Raw genomic sequence first — 7,861 nt, 5'->3', positions numbered from 1 at the left:
GAATGGATAAGAAAGCTGTGGTACATATACACAATGGAGTATTACTCAGCCATTAAAAAGAATACATTTGAATCAGTTCTAATGAGGTGGATGAAACTGGAGCCTATTATACAGAGTGAAGTAAGCCAGAAGGAAAAACACCAATACAGTATACTAACGCATATATATGGAATTTAGAAAGATGGTAACAATAACCCTGTGTACGAGACAGCAAAAGAGACACTGATGTATAGAACAGTCTTATGGACTCTGTGGGAGAGGGAGAGGGTGGGGAGATTTGGGAGAATGGCATTGAAACATGTAAAATATCATGTATGAAATGAGATGCCAGTCCAGGTTCGATGCATGATACTAGATGCTTGGGGCTAGTGCATTGGGATGACCCAGAGGGATGGTATGGGGAGGGAGGAGGGAGGAGGGTTCAGGATGGGGAACACATGTATACCTGTGGTGGATTCATTTTGATATTTGGCAAAACTAATACAATTATGTAAAGTTTAAAAATAAAATAAAATTAAAAAAAAAAAAGAACTTTAAAGAGGTACCAACACCACTGTACCCTTCGCCAAAGGGGCTAAGGAAGTCAGACTCCCATGAGACAACATACAAAAGACAAGCAACTCAAAAGAAAAGTGGCCAAAGGCTAAGAACAGGCCGGAAGAAGAACCTGAACAGTCAACAGACAGCAAAAAGAGGCTCGATTCCATCAGCAATCAGGGAAATGAAAAGTAAAATGAAAATTAGATGCTGTTTCTTGCCTACTGGGCTGGCAAATTCAAGTGTAATAATATCAATATTAGGTAAGTGAGCACACAAACTGATAGCTGTAAACTGGTATATAATGGTACAGCACTTATGGGCAGTTTCCTACTCTCTACTAAAGTTTGAAAGTGCATATCCCATGACCCGGTAGTTACACTTGCTGGTGTTCACTGCAGAAAAACACTCACGTGGCTCTGATTAGACAGGGCTCACCGTCTCTATTTGTAGCAATGAAACAGTGAAACCAACCTAAAGGTCCATTTAGCAGGAAATAGCTAAGAACTATGACATATCCATAATATGCGAAATTATGCCACAGTTAAAAGGCATTAGGTACTGATATTGTTAGGTGCTGATATTCGGAGAAGGCAATGGCACCCCACTCCAGTACTCTTGCCTAGAAAATCCATGGACGGAGGAGCCCGGTAGGCTGCAGTTCATGGCGTCACTAAGAGTCAGACAAGACTGAGCGACTTCACTTTCACTTTTTACTTTCATGCATTGGAGAAGGAAATGGCAACCCACTCCAGTATTCTTGCCTGGAGAATCCCAGGGACAGAGGAGCCTAATGGGCTGCCGTCTATGGGGTCGCACAGAGTTGGACACGACTGAAGTGACTTAGCAGCAGCAGGTACTGATATTAGAAGTCTCTTAATCATATTGTTAAAGGAAGAAAACCAAGTTTCAAGATGTATACAGTATGATATCATTTATGTTAAAAACATACAACAAAGTATTGTATATAAATATATATAATCTACAGTGTGTTAAAAAGCAGAGACATCAGTTTGCTGACAAAGGTCTCTATAGTCAAAGCTATGGTTTTTCCAGTGGTCATGTATGGATGTGAGAGCTGGACCATAAGGAAGGCTGAGTACTGAAGAATTGATGCTTTTGAACTGTGGTGCTGGAGAAGACTCTTGAGAGTCCCTTGGACAGCAAGCAGATAGTCAATCCTAAAAGAAATCAACCCTGAACATTCATTGGAAGGACTGATGCTGAAGCTGAAGCTCCAGTACTTTGGCCACCTGATGTGAAGAGCTGACTCATTGGAAAAGACCCTGATGCTAGGAAAGATTGAAGGCAAAAGGAGAAGGGGGTGGCAGAGGAAGAGATGGTTAGATAGCATCATCAACTCAATGGACATGAATTTGAGCAAGCTCCAGGAGATAGTGAAGGACAGGGAAGCCTGGCACGCTGCAGTCCCTGGGGTCACAGAGTTGGACATAACTCAGCAACTGAACAACAGCATGTGCTATGTTAACTGTATATAGTATATCTAGCATAAGTATCCATAGTATGTATTTTAACAAGTATACTAAAAGAAGTGCATATTTTCCCTTAGCACCAGTACTTTTGATAAATACAAATCACAAACACTGCATATAAGTATCCAAAAGAGAAAGCCTAGAAAAGGGTCTGCAAGGATTCATACCAAATTGCCAACAGTGTGTTACCTCTGCGGAGGGATCTGTGTGCAGAGCTGATGGTCGGAGGGGATTTAAACTTTGCCCTGAATATTTTAAATTTCTTTAGAAAGAGGAATGCATTCTTGAGGTATCAAAAATGGATAAGGAAAATAAAACATTTCAATGTGGAAAGAACAAAACTATGGACATGAAGGTGAGGGTGACTAGGGCTGAGGAAAGGGGGCTGGGAGAGTTCCACCAGCCTTTTCTCCTCACTCCTCCACACTGTGAAACAGCTTCTGCTTCTCTGATTTGCAAACTTCTGCTCACTGACACCTCTTGACTCAGAAAAACACAGTTTCAAAGCGATTGGGAGGAGCACAAGCGTGAGTAGGGAGCCAGCAGTGGGAGCCCAGCCTGAAGATGAGGCTGTTGAACACTTTAGATGTGACCCCAACACTTGGGGAAAGGACTGGAAGACCTTCCAACAGGCAAAATTCAGAGGGAAACTTCCGTTCATCAGGTAGCCTCCTCAGGAGCCAATTATGTTCGGGGGGTTTCCTTCATTTTGATCAAACGTCTGAAGTCTTGGTCCTGGCCCTATTTATTAATGTGACTATATCAGAAATACTGATCAGACTAAAAACGCTTTTTTTCTTTTTTTTAATAAGAAAAGCCTCCCAGCCTTCCTTCCTTGGCTGCTCTCATGGAAACTAGGGATTTAATTTGTTCCACTATATTAGCCCTTTCTTCTTCCATGGAGTTTGCTAAAACAGCCTAATGGTTAAGAACTCAGACTCAGAAGCCAGACTGGATTAAAACTGCTCCTCTGATATTTGCCAGCTGTGCAATCTTGGGCAAGCTATTTGACCTCTTTGTGACTCTGTCTCCTTCTCTATAAAATTGGGATGATCATAAAAGTATCTATTGTTATTATAAAGACTGGATGAACAAACGGAAGTAAAATGGTTAGAATAGTGCCCAGTATGTAGTAAGCGCCATATCAGCAGCAGGGATTTTTGTTATCGTTGTTATTTTGAATAAGTGAATCAGTTTCATGATTATCTGTTTGGGCAGGTCTTATGAAGCCACTGTAAAGATTAGTCCAGCTTGGTTCAGATCGACTCCCAAATTTAGGCAAACTGCTTACAATGTTAAGAGTTGAATGAATAACGTGTGATGCAGGTAGTAGGGTAAAAGGTGAAAACACAGGCCTTAAGCAACATTGCTCAGCAAGTATGCACGGTGCCCTCAGGAGGTATGTGCGCTGCTGGGCCTTGGGAATGCAGGCCCCAAAGAAGCTAAGGCGTCAGACATTGGCTCAAACTCCAGTGTGGCGCTGGAAGAGCACAAATGTCTCTTTCTGCCTCTCTGGGAATTCTGAGTGTATGACTTATGGTTTCCAGGTCACTTCTGACTCCAAGCTTTAGTTCCTACTGAACTATTTCATCTGTGGATTGTCTTGTTGCAGACCCTGCCACTCCTATCTACACTATGTTGCTCCAGAGCAGGAGAAAAAGACCCTCTCTTGACAACCCTCATAAAACACCACCGGCACAAGCCTGTATGTGTGTAGCAGAACCTTACTAAAGGTTTGAAGTAACGGAGGGGCATCATGTTATGGAGCCCGAGCAAAGAGCCATACATCTTTTAGCTGTTAACCCTCTTCTTAAAAGTACTTTGGGTGATCTCAGTTCAGTTCAGTTCGGTCACTCAGTTGTGTCCGACTCTTTGCGACCCCATGAATCACAGCATGCCAGGCCTCCCTGTCCGGCACCAACTCCCGGAACCTACCCAAACTCAGGTCCATTGAGTCGGTGATGCCATCCATCCAACCATCTCATCCTCTGTCGTCCCCTTCTGCTCCTGCCCTCAATCTTTCCCAGCATCAGGCTCTTTTCAAATGAGTCAGCTCTTCACATAAGGTGGCCAAAGTATTGGAGTTTCAGCTTCAGCATCAGTCCTTCCAATGAACACCCAGGACTGATCTCCTTTAGGATGGACTGGTTGGATCTCCTTGAAGTCCAAGGAACTCTCAAGAGTCTTCTCTAACACCACAGTTCAAAAGCATCAATTCTTCGGTGCTTAGCTTTCTTTATAGTCGAACTCTCACATCCATACATGACCACTGGAAAAACCATAGCCTTGACTAGACCGACCTTTGTTGGCAAAGTAATGTCTCTGCTTTTCAATATGCTGTCTAGGTTGGCCATAACTTTCCTTCCAAGGAGTAAGCATCTTTTAATTTCATGGCTGCCATCACCACCTGTAGTGATTTTGGAGCCCCAAAATTAAAGTCAACCACTGTTTCCCCATCTATTTGCCATGAAGTGATGGGACTGGATGCCATGATCTTCGTTTTCTGAATGTTGAGCTTTAAGCCAACTTTTTCACTCTCCTCTTTCACTTTCATCAAGAGGCTCTTTAGTTCGTCTTCACTTTCTGCCATAAGGGTGGTGTCATCTGCATATCTGAGGTTATTGATATTTCTCCCGGCAATCTTGATTCCAGCTTGTGCTTCTCCCAGCCCAGCGTTTCTCATGATGTACTCTGCATAGAAGTTAAGTAAGCAGGGTGACAATATACAGCCTTGACATACTCCTTTTCCTATTTGGAACCAGTCTGTTGTTCCATGTCCAGTTCCAACTGTTGCTTCCTGATCTGGATACAGGTTTCTCAAGAGGCAGGTCAGGTGGTCTGGTATCCCTCTCTTTCAGAATTTTCCACAGTTTATTGTGATCCACACAGTCAAAGGCTTTGGCATAGTCAATAAAGCAGAAATAGATGTTTTTCTGGAACTCTCTTGCTTTTTCGATGATCCAGTGGATGTTGGCAATTTGATCTCTGGTTCCTCTGCCTTTTCTAAAACCAGCTTGAACATCTGGAAGTTCACAGTTCAGTATTGCTGAAGCCTGGCTTGGAGAATTTTGGGTGACCTCACTCACCACCTATTTCAGTCAAGGTTTCTTGTTGCAAGCAATAACCACAGTACTTTTGGCTGATTTAAACAGGAAAGGAATCTCAAAAAGGACTGAAGAGTCAAGTTGGAAAGCTGTGTCTCCAGGAACGACACGCAGGACCATGCTGGAGAACTGGTACAGTGACGACGCTTCAGACACTACCTCTGGGCCCTGAACAGCATCACAGCTTGCACAGCTGACCACAGTGGACACTGATGCTCTAACTGATGAAGGGCTCACTGCTGCTGTTGCCACCCTTCCAGAAAGCATTCTCTGCCGTCTCTGATTGTGGCATCCTTAGTCCCCTAGGGTGGATGAATTTCATTGGTCTTCTTCAGGTCACAGGCCCAGGTGCGGCTACAAGAGAGGCTGGAAAAGCAGTCTCTCCCTATAAAGGAGGGATTCTCAGATCGAAGAATGCAGGTTGTTTATGGCAAACATTCTCTATGTCTGTACGTCCCGAACGTTTTGTTTGTGAGCCATCTGGAGACCTTGTCAGTGCAGATTCTGATTCAGTAAGTGTAGGGGCGCCTGAGATTCCACAGCAGTGCTGCCGGTCTGAGGACCATGCTTTGAGTAGCAAAGCTTTATACCAAAGATTTTCAAATTTAGTTGCATATTAGACTCATTTGAGAACCTTTTTTTTTTAAAAATACTAATGTCTGGGTGTCATCCTCGCTGACTTAACTGGTCTGAGGGAAGGCCTCGTAATGCAAACTTTTAAAGCTCCAGACGATTGCAGTGACCTCAGATACCAGCTTTCACTGCAGGTTCCAACCGTTTGTCACTTTGCAGGGTTATTTCTTTTTTCCAAAAGCCCAGGTTGCCACTTTTCCAATCTGGCTTGGGTCCCCCTTCAAACTGAATAACTCTTATTTATTATGCAGAACAATTTGACACTCCACCCCCTATTTCCTGAGACCTAACTCTGTAAATCCAAAGACTGGATAGAATTCTCCTAATCTAGGATTTTCCTGTTGCGCTGGGAGAATGTGATCTAAAGTGATCCATGGACAAAATTGTTATGAATGTTAACAGTTCTATATTTTAACATGCATTGCCCCAAAATGTAACTAACACAATAAATATAATTTCATAAATATTTTTATTTAGGACAAGTCAGTACATTTTTAAAAAATAGGTAAATAATGAGATAGAGATTCTGAGCAGATACAACTTAAATTATGAAAATGATTTGCAAATGAATGAGAGTGTTTATACTGCTAATTTTAAGCTTTCTATCCGAAGTCACAGGCTTTGGGAGCACAAAAGAACTGGCAGAAAAATTTTATTGGTCTTTTTTCTTCTCTCTTCACTATCCGTCTCTGGAGGACAGGAAGCAATACAGATTTATTTCTGAATTTATGTGAATTACACTATCAATCTTAGCACACTGAAGTAGTTACAGTCAATTTTGATCTTAAATCACAATTGTTTTTCTGTATATTACATGGAGATTTTATAAGGTTTTAAGAAAATATGATCAACTTTTGAAAAGTCATGAGCTAAACAAAAATAACCATAAGAATTGCTTATGGAATATGAAAAATAGGTGAAATTCCTTAACCAGTTAATCTTTGACAAGAAAATGGGTGAAATTTTTTAGAATTCTTGAAAGTTAATCTACAATTCCAGAGAGTCCAAAAACTCCTGAGGAGAAATTTTTAAAACTCTTCAGCTTGCCACATCGTTGTGAAATTTCAGAACACCTAAGAAAAACAGCAATTAGATTGACAGCAGAGTTCTCTAGCAACAGAAACCAGAAGATAACAGAATAATATGTTCAGTATTCTGAGGAAAAAAGACAGCGGCTAACCTAGTATTACATATCCAGTAGAATTATCTTCAAGGAACAAGGGCAAAATCAACGAGTTTCAGGTGAAAAACTTGAGTTTGCCACACATCACACTTATTAAAGGAAATTCTACAGAATTTACTTCAGGCAAAAGGAAAACCACCCAGAAGGAAGATCTGAGATATGCAAAGAAATGGTAATCAAAATATTTTTACACATCCAGATGGGTCTAAAAAAAGAATGATGTCTAATTTACAGAAGGAAAACAGGATAGAACTAAAGTAGGGATTAATAATAGCTTCTAAATTAGTAGGGGTGTGCCAAGTTAAAACATCCTAAGACCTTCGAATTTTTCAAGAGGTGAGTAAAGATATTTAGTGGCTTGAGACTTTAAAACTTTTATAGCTTTGTTAAAAGCTATAAAACAGTAGAAAAATCACCTTACAATATACAAGGTGAATGACTCCAAATAGAGAAAAACACACATGCCCAAGTGCATGCACACACCCCAAAAGACATTTCTTTTGCAAGTTTCTGACATTTTAATCTTCATTGTCTGCCATTCTTATTCATGTTAGATAGTGTAATTTTTCATTCTGAGCTTAACTTTAAAGGGTTCTTTTATCCTGAGAATCCCTTTCACCCTTTTATGGAAGCATACTACAGGCTGGTTTTGTTTTTGCCAGGCATTCCAGTTGCACCTTGTCTGGGAACATTTTGCGGGGAGGAGGCAAAGGTTAAGAGGAATTAATTTGTAGGTTTTGAAATCCCAACACCAGCCCAAGTTCTATAAACTCCAAACTCATGAAATGCAGGCTTAGGATTTTTAAATTTCATCAGTTAAATTATTTTCATTTTCATCCAGAAAGAGGACAGCTGCTTGTCTCCTGGGTGTTTTCCATTTGCCGTAGTCTGCCCTTTTCCTGAGTTGATGT

The sequence above is a fragment of the Bos indicus x Bos taurus genome, chromosome 1, assembly GCF_003369695.1.
Source record: "Bos indicus x Bos taurus breed Angus x Brahman F1 hybrid chromosome 1, Bos_hybrid_MaternalHap_v2.0, whole genome shotgun sequence".
NCBI lineage: Eukaryota > Metazoa > Chordata > Mammalia > Artiodactyla > Bovidae > Bos > Bos indicus x Bos taurus.
Note: the sequence above shows the minus strand (reverse complement) of the source record.